We start from the raw sequence: 12,596 nt of genomic DNA, 5'->3' as shown, positions 1-12,596 counted from the left end.
ATCTGGCAACCATGAATCACAGCCCTTTATTGTTTTAGAGCCCCTCAAAGTTCTTAAAATTTCATCACGCATTTCTGTAACAGACGAATTGCTCTGTTCTCGACATTTAAGCACAATAATTTTCAAAGTTTTCTGCCCAACGGGGGGGGGGAGGGTCTTTTATTTCAAACGTAGCATTAGCCAATCGTTCCTATTTCCTTCCTTCCTCTTAGTCCCTGCATACGATCCATGTATCTTAATGTTGTCTATTATCTGATATCTTCTTCTGCCCCGAGCTTCTTTCCCGTTCGCATCCTTCAGTAAGCAGTTTCTTCTCAGCCAGTGATCTAACCAATAATTCCTTTTTCTCTTCCTGATGTTCTAGCATCAATCTTTCTTTACCTACTCTTTCCAGCACAGCTGTATTTCTTATTCTATCTGCCCATTTCACACTCCATATACTCCGTATAATTAAATTGAAAATAAAAGGTGTTTTCTAATCCATGCATAATACGTATAAAGATTTGATCTCTTTCAAGATTAATTCAGCGCTGTTTTTATTGACTCTTCAAACAGCGGAGGGAATTTAATTTGAAATAATTAAGAATATGCTATTATATTAGGCTAAAAATTTAGCAAACGAAGCCAATATATTTCCAGATTAGCCTACTTAAGGTACCTACACAATTTGTAAAAATAAATAAAAGTGGAGGCACAATTATATGAGTAAAAATGATACCTTCAGTTTATTTTTCTTTATACAATACATATCCCTCTTTTTTGTTATGAAATTATTTCTTACATTACTAATAGCACAATAATTATGATGTCACTAACTTGTTTTTTCTGATAACTTAAATGTTTTTTTAGATGTTTTAGTGAAGCTTTGCATGCCTGTATATATTTTGCATCTTACTAACATGTCGTAAATTATAACCTTAGTTCTAGCATTTGTTGTTTATTTTAACAAATATTGAGCCATGGATATGTTAAAATAATAATGCATTCTACAAAATGAAATGAAAATGTATTTTTGAGACATAGGTCTAGATGAAGTAATTTAGATTAGGCCTACATAAGTGGAAAGATGAGCTTTCTCCTCAATGTTACAAATTTGATCCCATCAGCACTCTACGTTTCACCTTCCATTTTGATACGTTATCCTATATCTCATAAAAATTGGCCGTAGCGCGGCCATCGTGAAGTTTCGGCTTTATTTCTTTGACAGTTCATCTTGACATCACACGAGGCATAATATCGGTAAACATAGAAGCATGAATGTTTGCATTAAGAATGTGCTTCTGATTTAAAAGTAAGCATTAAGCGGTTTCTCAGTGTTTTAAAATAATTAATTAATGTGGAAACATTAATAAAGAATTATTGTCTAAGCAGTAATATGAACCGGTATGGCATAGTTGAGCCTCGCGGTCAATTGGGAGGCCTAGGCGTGGCATAGTTGAGCCCCCAAGAAATCAGGTAGCAGAATGGACATGGCATAGTTGAGCCCCCAAGAAATCAGGTAGCAGAATGAACATGGCATAGCTGAGCCCCCAAGAAATCACGTAGCAGAATGAACATGGCATAGTTGAGCCCCCAAGAAATCAGGTAGCAGAAAGAACATGGCATAGTTGAGCCCCCAAGAAATCAGGTAGCAGAATGAACATGGCATAGTTGAGCCCCCAAGAAATCAGGTAGCAGAATGAACATGGCATAGTTGAGCCCCCAAGAAATCAGGTAGCAGAATGGACATGGCATAGTTGAACCCCCAAGAAATCAGGTAGCAGAATGGACATGGCATAGTTGAGCCCCCAAGAAATCAGGTAGCAGAATGGACATGGCATAGTTGAGCCCCCAAGAAATCAGGTAGCAGAATGGACATGGCATAGTTGAGCCCCCAAGAAATCAGGTAGCAGAATGGACATGGCATAGTTGCGCCCCCAAGAAATCAGGTAGCAGAATGAACATGGCATAGTTGAGCCCCCAAGAAATCAGGTAGCAGAATGAACATGGCATAGTTGAGCCCCCAAGAAATCAGGTAGCAGAATGAACATGGCATAGTTGAGCCCCCAAGAAATCAGGTAGCAGAATGAACATGGCATAGTTGCGCCCCCAAGAAATCAGGTAGCAGAATGAACATGGCATAGTTGAGCCCCCAAGAAATCAGGTAGCAGAATGAACATGGCATAGTTGCGCCCCCAAGAAATCAGGTAGCAGAATGAACATGGCATAGTTGAGCCCCCAAGAAATCAGGTAGCAGAATGAACATGGCATAGTTGAGCCCCCAAGAAATCAGGTAGCAGAATGAACATGGCATAGTTGCGCCCCCAAGAAATCAGGTAGCAGAATGAACATGGCATAGTTGCGCCCCCAAGAAATCAGGTAGCAGAATGAACATGGCATAGTTGAGCATCCAAGAAATCAGGTAGCAGAATGAACATGGCATAGTTGAGCCCCCAAGAAATCAGGTAGCAGAATGAACATGGCATAATTGCACCCCCAAGAAATCAGGTAGCAGAATGAACATGGCATAGTTGCGCCCCCAAGAAATCAGGTAGCAGAATGAACATGGCATAGTTGAGCCCCCAAGAAATCAGGTAGCAGAATGAACATGGCATAGTTGAGCCCCCAAGAAATCAGGTAGCAGAATGAACATGGCATAGTTGAGCCTCCAAGAAATCAGGTAGCAGAATGAACATGGCATAGTTGAGCCCCCAAGAAATCAGGTAGCAGAATGAACATGGCATAGTTGCGCCCCCAAGAAATCAGATAGCAGAATGAACATGGCATAGTTGAGCCCCAAGAAATCAGGTAGCAGAATGAACATGGCATAGTTGCGCCCCCAAGAAATCAGGTAGCAGAATGAACATGGCATAGTTGAGCCCCCAAGAAATCAGGTAGCAGAATGAACATGGCATAGTTGAGCCCCCAAGAAATCAGGTAGCAGAATGAACATGGCATAGTTGCGCCCCCAAGAAATCAGGTAGCAGAATGAACATGGCATAGTTGAGCCCCCAAGAAATCAGGTAGCAGAATGAACATGGCATAGTTGCGCCCCCAAGAAATCAGGTAGCAGAATGAACATGGCATAGTTGAGCCTCCAAGAAATCAGGTAGCAGAATGAACATGGCATAGTTGAGCCCCCAAGAAATCAGGTAGCAGAATGAACATGGCATAATTGCGCCCCCAAGAAATCAGGTAGCAGAATGAACATGGCATAGTTGAGCCCCAAGAAATCAGGTAGCAGAATGAACATGGCATAGTTGCGCCCCCAAGAAATCAGGTAGCAGAATGAACATGGCATAGTTGAGCCCCCAAGAAATCAGGTAGCAGAATGAACATGGCATAGTTGAGCCCCCAAGAATTCAGGTAGCAGAATGAACATGGCATAGTTGAGCCTCCAAGAAATCAGGTAGCAGAATGAACATGGCATAGTTGAGCCCCCAAGAAATCAGGTAGCAGAATGAACATGGCATAGTTGCGCCCCCAAGAAATCAGATAGCAGAATGAACATGGCATAGTTGAGCCCCAAGAAATCAGGTAGCAGAATGAACATGGCATAGTTGCGCCCCCAAGAAATCAGGTAGCAGAATGAACATGGCATAGTTGAGCCCCCAAGAAATCAGGTAGCAGAATGAACATGGTATAGTTGAGCCCCGAAGAAATCAGGTAGCAGAATGAACATGGCATAGTTGAGCCCCCAGGAAATCAGGTAGCAGAATGAACATGGCATAGTTGCGCTCCCAAGAAATCAGGTAGCAGAATGAACATGGAATAGTTGAGCCCCCAAGAAATCAGGTAGCAGAATGAACATGGCATAGTTGAGCCCCCAAGAAATCAGGTAGCAGAATGAACATGGCATAGTTGAGCCCCCAAGAAATCAGGTAGCAGAATGAACATGGCATAGTTGCGCCCCCAAGAAATCAGGTAGCAGAATGAACATGGCATTGTTGAGCCCCCAAGAAATCAGGTAGCGGAATGAACATGGCATAGTTTGCCCCCCAAGAAATCAGGTAGCAGAATGAACATGGCATAGTTGCGCCCCCAAGGAATCAGGTAGCAGAATGAACATGGCATAGTTGCGCCCCCAAGAAATCAGGTAGCAGAATGAACATGGCATAGTTGCGCCCCCAAGAAATCAGGTAGCAGAATGAACATGGCATAGTTGCGCCCCCAAGAAATCAGGTAGCAGAATGAACATGGCATAGTTGAGCCCCCAAGAAATCAGGTAGCAGAATGAACATGGCATAGTTGCGCCCCCAAGAAATCAGGTAACAGAATGAACATGGCATAGTTGCGGCCCAAAGTAATCAGGTAGCAGAATGAACATGGCATAGTTGCGCCCCCAAGAAATCAGGTAGCAGAATGAACATGGCATGGTTGCGCCCCCAAGAAATCAGGTAGCAGAATGAACATGGCATATTTGCGCCCCCAAGAAATTAGGTAGTAGAATGAACATGGCATAATTGAGCCCCCAAGAAATCAGGTGGCAGAATGAACATGGCATAGTTGAGCCCCCAAGAAATCAGGTGGCAGAATGAACATGGCATAGTTGAGCCCCCAAGAAATCAGGTAGCAGAATGAACATGGCATAGTTGAGCCCCCAAGAAATCAGGTAGCAGAATGAACATGGCATAGTTGAGCCCCAAGAAATCAGGTAGCAGAATGAACATGGCATAGTTGCGCCCCCAAGTATTCAGGTAGCAGAATGAACATGGCATAGTTGAGACCCCAAGAAATCAGGTAGCAGAATGAACATGGCATAGTTGCGCCCCCAAGAATTCAGGTAGCAGAATGAACATGGCATAGTTGAGCCCCAAGAAATCATGTAGCACAATGAACATGGCATAGTTGCGCCCCCAAGAATTCAGGTAGCAGAATGAACCTGGCATAGTTGAGACCCCAAGAAATCAGGTAGCAGAATGAACATGGCATAGTTGGGCCCCCAAGAAATCAGGTAGCAGAATGAACATGGCATAGTTGCGCCCCCAAGAAATCAGGTAGCAGAATGAACATGGCATAGTTGCGCCCCCAAGAAATCAGGTAGCAGAATGAACATGGCATAGTTGCGCCCCGATGGCCATAGTGCACACGAAAGTGATTGTCATAAAGTAAATAAACTACTTTAAAATATTATAGTGATAGCTGCATTGAAGTCAGGTAGCTTATTGGAGAGTGTATTTATTTATTTATTTCTTTATTTATTTATTTATTTATTCTGGTGTAGTTAAGGCCATTAGGCCTTCTCTTCCTCAACACCAAGAATACAAATACAATAACAGAAATAAAAAGGAAAAAAAACACGTTGCAGTCACACAAACTTTAAATGAGTGATTAAGTGTAATTAATTGTATCCTAATTAACGCCGGCCCGGATGGCTCAAGCGGTAGGGGCACGGCATGTCCCTATCGCTTGGTCCGAAGGGTTGTGGGTTCGAGTCCCGCCTCGGGCATGGGTGTTGTGATTGTATTAATAATAAGTAAAAAAAAAATAAAAACGAATGAAACAAAGGTAAACAAACAGAAAACAAAAATAGATAACTTTAGAAAAAGGCCTCTGGCCGGTTGAAATTAAAAAAAAAACTAACATAAACAAGAAACTTGCGATTTTAATCTGGAGTAAAAAAACACGAATCAACACTTCTAGCAATATCTAAAAAGCATTAAACAAGACAAAATTTTCCAATTTAATTTTGAATTGTGATAAAGTCCGGCAGTCCCTGACATCATTAGGTAGCGAATTCCAGAGACGAGGTATTTCTACAGTGTAGGAGGATGAGTATAGAGACGTTCTATGATGAGGGATAGAAAGAAGTGCTTGATGTCGGTTTCGAAGAGTTGTAAGAAATTGAAAGCGCGATAAGAGATAATTCGGAGTAGAAGTATGCATGATTCTAAATAGAAGAGACAGTGAATGTATTGTTCTTCGTTCCTTCAGACGCACCCATGAAAGTAACTGGAGGGAAGGTGTTATATGGTCAAATTTACGAGTATTGCAGATGAATCTTATGCACACATTATGAACACGTTGTAGTCTCTCAGCTAAGAGTGAACTTACATTAGTTAGTAAGGAATCGCAATAATCAAAATGGGGCATTACAAGCGTCTGAATAAGATTCTTTTTTAGACTAAGTGGTAGAAATTCTTTCATATGAAACAAAGAGTGAAGTTGAGAAGTAGTGAAGTAGTGAAGTATAGTACACACGAAAGTAATTGTCATGAAATAAATAGACTACTTTAAAATATCATAGTGATAACTGCATTGAAATCAGGTAGCATATTGGAGAGGGTATAGTACACACGAAAGTGATTGTCATAAAATAAATAAATTGCTTAAAAATATTATAGACTAGTGGTAGCTGTATTTTTTTAAGAACATGTATCTGTCTATTTTACCGCTTCTGAATTCCTCGATCACGTGGTTTAAAAAACTGAGTCTTTCACGGTATGTCTTATTATTGCAGTTCTCTTTTTTTTTTTTTTTTCAATTTAAGCTGTTCAGAGTTATATATATGTTTTAAATTAGCCTCACTATACGCCACAGACAGTGTGAAAATCACTAATAAAATGTCAAGATTGCTAAGGCCCCATATTCCAACGACTCTCTCATTTGAATATGTCACTTACTAAAGTACTGTCAACTTCATGGTGTTCATTTTTACAGTAGGGTATCGATAATCACTGCATAAACAGTAGAAAAACAGTTAATAAAATACTGCCAACTTTATGGTATCAATTTAACGGTAGGCTATCGATAATCTCTGTATAAATATAGAAAAACAGGTAATAAAGTGCTGCCATCTTCATGGTGTTCATTTTAACGGCATCGATAATGAATATTAAATCGAATAAGAAATCGATAAGATTGGTTGATTACGAGGCTGGAGTTTCCGTAAGTCTTTTTCTCTACCTATTTCATCGGGGCGTAACTATGTTCTGCCCCTTACCTCTACCTGATGGGAACGGGGCGCAAGTATGCCCACAAAACAGGGACCCTTTTTTATTTGCTACATCTTACCTGACCGTGGGGCGCAACCACGCTCTGCCCATATGAGCTCCTGCCAGGAAGTCAAAAGGAGGGTAGCTATGGCAAAGAAAGCTTTTAATAGAAAACGGATCATCTTCTGCGAACTTCTGGGAAAAGATCTAAGGAAGAGACTAGTAAAGTGCTTTGAAACTGGCATTGTATGGCGCAGAAACATGGTCATTACGACAAAGTGAAGGAAAGCGACTAGAAGCATTTGAAATTTAGATATGGAGAAGAATGGAGCGTGCGAAATGGATAGACAGAATAAGAAATGAAGCTGTGTCGGAAAGAGTGGGCGAAGAAGGAATGATGCTGAAACTGATCAGGGGGAGAAAAAGAAATTGGTTGGGTTACTGGCTGAGAAGAAACTCTACTGAAGAATGGACTGGAAGGAATGGCGAAGACTAAGTATTAATTTTTACTGCCTGTCAATAGTAAAACAGACACGATAAAGGAATTTTCAACTTTCTACCTGCTGACGTAACAAATCAGAATATTTCATTTTATTATGTGATGGGTCAGAGTAACTTCGATAGTGTACTGTATTTTAGAATAACTTTGCCGTAAGAAAATGATTAATTTCGAATATTCTCTCAAAAATGCCTGAGGAAAAATGTGTTGTTTGAGCAGTGGGTTGAAGGACAAGAAATTTCAACAACTGATGGTGTCTCAGTATTAGAGTAGGTATTAGGGTGGATGAATCTGTACATGAAATTGTTTTTTTATCTGTTTTCTAAATGTTATAGTTGCAAAAATATCTCCTTTCACTTAACTTGGAAATCTGAAAAATATAGAGTTTCTGTATTTAATTTTAGAGGTGTCCCAAGGGCTTTGAAGTTCCTTAAAATTATAATTTTTTTGCCTTTTTGTATATTTGTCCTATTATTTTGTTTTTCATTATATAGCTAGTGAATTGCTGTAAAATCACATATTTGAACTTTATTTGGAAGACTCTAAATTAGGGTTGCAATACACAGTATTTTTATGTATACGAATCAGTTGTAATATTCTTGTATGACTGACTGTCGGAATAGATGCCTTTACCCAGATTTCCTTAGTTTTGATAGCTACTGTTTCTGAAATCTCTCCAGCGGTAGGTTCTTTTGGTTTGAAGTCAAGTTTTAATTTATTTTTGACCATAGCTAATATTTCATTGTCATGATAGGTAGGTAATTGTGATGGGTTCAGCTCCTCCGGCATTCTGAATACAGGGCAGGTCAGAATGTCAGATTTCGTGTCTTAATTAGAGCCATTGTTCTGATTTAAATACCCTGCAACATACGAAGAATAAATTTTCATTAATTATATCATACCTAAGAGTTTTGTGATTATGCCCAATTTTCTTGTAAATTGAGGTTTCTGTGACACTTCAAGATAAAATAAAAGGGGACCAGAAATATGCAGAGTCTTTTAACATGTGTTTTTAAACATTTTCTTGGTATCCTGTTCAGTTTAAACCACTGGAGAATGTTCTCTCGCTAAAAACTCTGAACCTCCAAATTTTGTGAAAATTTCAAAATTTAATAAATATTAAGCTAGAGAGAAAATATTTTGCATTGTTTTTATATCACCTCAAAAAGTTTCCCTGGTATTACATTTTGATATCACAAACTTCATATTTTCACTCCACCCTATTATGTAGATGTAACAGAAAAACCATCAATAATAGTAAATTACTTGGAATAAAGTATCTTATTTTTAATTTTAACAGGGCATATTTGTTATTATTAGTGCATATATCCTGGTTTTAAATGCATACGTGCATGCATATTTTGCCGTTTTTATTGCATAGAAATCCGCCTTCTAGTTGTAAGTTAAATTGCTTCTTATAGATTACAGCAATGCAAAGCATTATGTATTGCGTTATTGAGTTGCAGCCAGCATTATCGGTCTAAGACAAACATGGGCATCGTGCCTCACTTGAGAATTAGTGCCTCACTGACCTTCACAGAGCTTATCGCTCTGAGTGACATCATCTTCACAGTCCCCGTTCCTCCCTCACGTAGCTCCTAGGCGTGGGCAGGTTCTATATCAGTTTCATAAGCAATATCAGTGGTGGCATAATGGCATTATCAAAGCAGTGTGTACGCGTTAGAAAACGATTATTTCATGAGAAATGGGAGGAAGTGTTTTTTTTTTTTTTTTTTTGCTGTTTAGAAGGGGAGAACATAGGATGTATGTTATGTTCGAAAATTATATTAGGCATTAATAAATTTAATATACAACGACATTACTCCTTATGTCATAAAGAACATGCTGAATTAGAAGGTAAGACAAATTAAATGTTATTTTTTCGTCCTATTCCGAAGAAAATTTATGATCTTAACATTTGCATAGGATACTAAATACGACATTATACCTTAAACACGCTGCATTAAAAGGTAGGGCACGAGGAATTGTTGTTTGTACGTATTATTTCCAAAAGAAATTTATAAAAAAAATATCAAATGTGCGTAGAAAACGAAATATGATTTTCTGAAATTATTTTAGGTCGAGAACGTGCAAATATATTAAATAATCTTGATAAATGCCAGAATATTCAAGAAAATAAACGTAGACAACGTGATGGGATATTATTATTGGCTAGTTACGCAATTTCTCGCCTGTGATTTAAATCAATTCAATGATGGAGAAATAGTGACGAGGTTTATGATTAAAGCTGCCGAATTAATTTGCCAGGTTGAATAAAAGTTTTCGAGTCTCTAACGTTAACCAAGCGCTTTCCTAATAATTCGCCACTGACCGCCTTAGCGAATACGATAAGGTGACGCAGGTCACAGCAGTTTATATTTCCCATCCTACTCTGCAGTCTCCTCTCTCAAGTGCCTCACGTAACAGAAAACTGTGCCCATGTATGGTCTAAGATATGAGGTTTACGAGTACATGCATAGGAGCGCAGTATGCGAGACTAATTTAGATCTGAGTCAACTGAAACAATAGAAATCTGAAACCATGCTGGATATTATTATTATTATTGTTTCTTGTAAGACATTTGAAGGCGACTTGAACACCTGCAGCAATATCTCCGTTAAGCATTATGCGATATGAAGTATTTTTATGTCCTATTGTGAAACGCTATTCTTTACTATAAATATCCTGTCGCCATGCACTCATGGCGTGTAACTTTATCTTTCCAATCCTGGACAATGAAGTCGGTTATTCCGTTCCATATTGTTTTATTGTATGACATGAACTGAGTATATGTGGTGCTCGTTGTTGCCCAGATATCTAGAACAGTCTTCGAAGTGATAAAAATCCAGAGGGGGAAATTTTTCGTTGACAGACTAGGCCTAGCCAGTTTTTTATTTATCTAATTATTAATATTAATTAAAACATATTCGGTTTTAAAGTTCCTAATAAAGTTATATTTATTATTATTATTATTATTATTATTATTATTATTATTATTATTATTATTATTATTATTATTATTGTCATCATCATCGTCATCCTTCACGAATTAGGCCTCTGTAGACCTGTTTCGGCCCCATCTAGCAGTCTTCTAAAAGGTCTTCCTGGTCGACGATGTCCTTTAGGTTTATACTGCAGCATAAGTTTTGGGATTCTTGAATTTTCTATTCTTCTTACATGATCTAGCCAATTGAATTTGAATCGCACTTTTTAGAAAGGAACTAAGTCAAAATTTGCGATTTTTATTTTAACTGATGAAATGATTAATACTTTCAATGTGCACTAATTGACGGAGAAAAACACTTAGTCAAACCTCTCCCTGTATCTTTAACAAGTTGATATTTATATACGGCGCTGGTAAACTGGTATTTATTCATAAAATAAGTTTCTTTTGCTCTCCAGAAAAGTAGCACATTTTGACTTAGTTCCTTTCTAAAAAGTGCGATTGATTTGTATCTGCTGATTTTTTCTTCTATTGACTCTACTTCTAATTGTTCTAAAATTTCTTCATTCCTTTTTCGGTCTAAAAGAGTATATCCTGCTGTCCTGAAAAATTTCATTTCCGTTGCTTTGATTCTGTTCATGTCTTTTTTCTTTAATGTCCAAATCTCGCTTCCGTATAAAAAGGAGGGTAATGCTAGTGTATTATATAATTTTATTCTTGTAGATTTTTGTGCTAATTTAGCTTTTTATGTATTGTTTATTATTCCTAGAATTTGTGTAAATTTGGTAATTTTCTTGTTCACATCTTTTTCACTTTGATAAGATATTTCACAACCCAGATAATTGAAATTTTGTACTTGTTCGAGGCATTGGTTATTGTGTATTATCTTACTTCTGACTAGGTCTTGTCCTAAAAATGCCATTACTTTTTATTTTTGTGCTGAAATTTCCATCCCAAAATCTTTTAATATTTTATTTAATGTATACAATCCTCTTTGTAAATTATCCTCTGAATTGGAAATTATGACTTGATCATCGGCATGGAGTAAGGTATTTAATGTTAGAGCACTGGTTATTTTGATTCCTAATGTGTAGATTTGGTTCCATTTTAAAATAATTTCATTTATATAAAATTTATATTTATATTTATATTTATATTTAATATTAAATAAAGTTGGTGATAATGGACAACCTTGTCGAAACTCCATTATTAACTAATTTTCTTTCGGATATACAGTTATTTATTTTGACACTTATTTTGCTGTCTGTGTTGATTTATATTATACTAGCCGTACCCATGCGCTCCGCTGCACCCGTTAGAAATAAATATAAAGTAATTATATAATTAAAATAGGACATTTGAACCAGGGAACATTCGTGTTTGATAGAAGGATAAATCGTTTATTATGTTACTTAATTTAAATTGAATTAGAAAATTAAGATGCGATCATTTTGATCCAGAGGCCACTCATTTGGTCATAAAAATTAGTTTAGGAAATACAGGAAACGAATATACAGAATAGCCTATCAAGTTTTCTGTGCATAAGAATCTATTTTAATCTTATCTGGCCTCGATTCACTCAGAAGTTACTGTGATAACATTATAGCATTATGTCCATCTAGAGAAACTACACTTTCCAATGGTGAATTAATAATTAATTATACAAATCGGTTAATTTAGCTTCCGATATTACTTCATAGAAACGCAGAAACATTACCTGTAGGCTATCTTTCATAGCTTTCGATTGTTGCTGTCCAAGGCCCCTTATAGACGAAGTCATTTGCTTTTTAATTCATTACACGGCCTTAGATGGCAGTTATTTTAATTTTAAAACTCATTTATCTCATTAAATATCAGTCCTATCAAAATGTTTCAAGGAATAAAACTTATCGGAAATTATTTTTAAAGAAACGTTTGTTATGTAACATTTTTCACAAAGATCAATAATAAGCGAGATATTTCGATTTATTTAATTCAGGCCCCCTCATAACCCCCCCTTTAAATAATGTATTTTGAATGCCATATATCCTATAATCTTAAGTTACAACGAACTTAATTTATATTCCAATTTTCATCGAAATCCGTTCAGCCATTATCGCGTGAAAAGCTAACAAACATACAGACAGACAGACAGACAGACATACAAACAAAAATTTCAAAAAAGCGATTTTCGGTTTCAGGGTGGTTAATTATACATGTTAGGACCAATTATTTTTGGAAAATCGAAAATTACCAGAAA

This window comes from Periplaneta americana, chromosome 10, assembly GCF_040183065.1.
Source record: "Periplaneta americana isolate PAMFEO1 chromosome 10, P.americana_PAMFEO1_priV1, whole genome shotgun sequence".
Classification (NCBI taxonomy): domain Eukaryota; kingdom Metazoa; phylum Arthropoda; class Insecta; order Blattodea; family Blattidae; genus Periplaneta; species Periplaneta americana.
Note: the sequence above shows the minus strand (reverse complement) of the source record.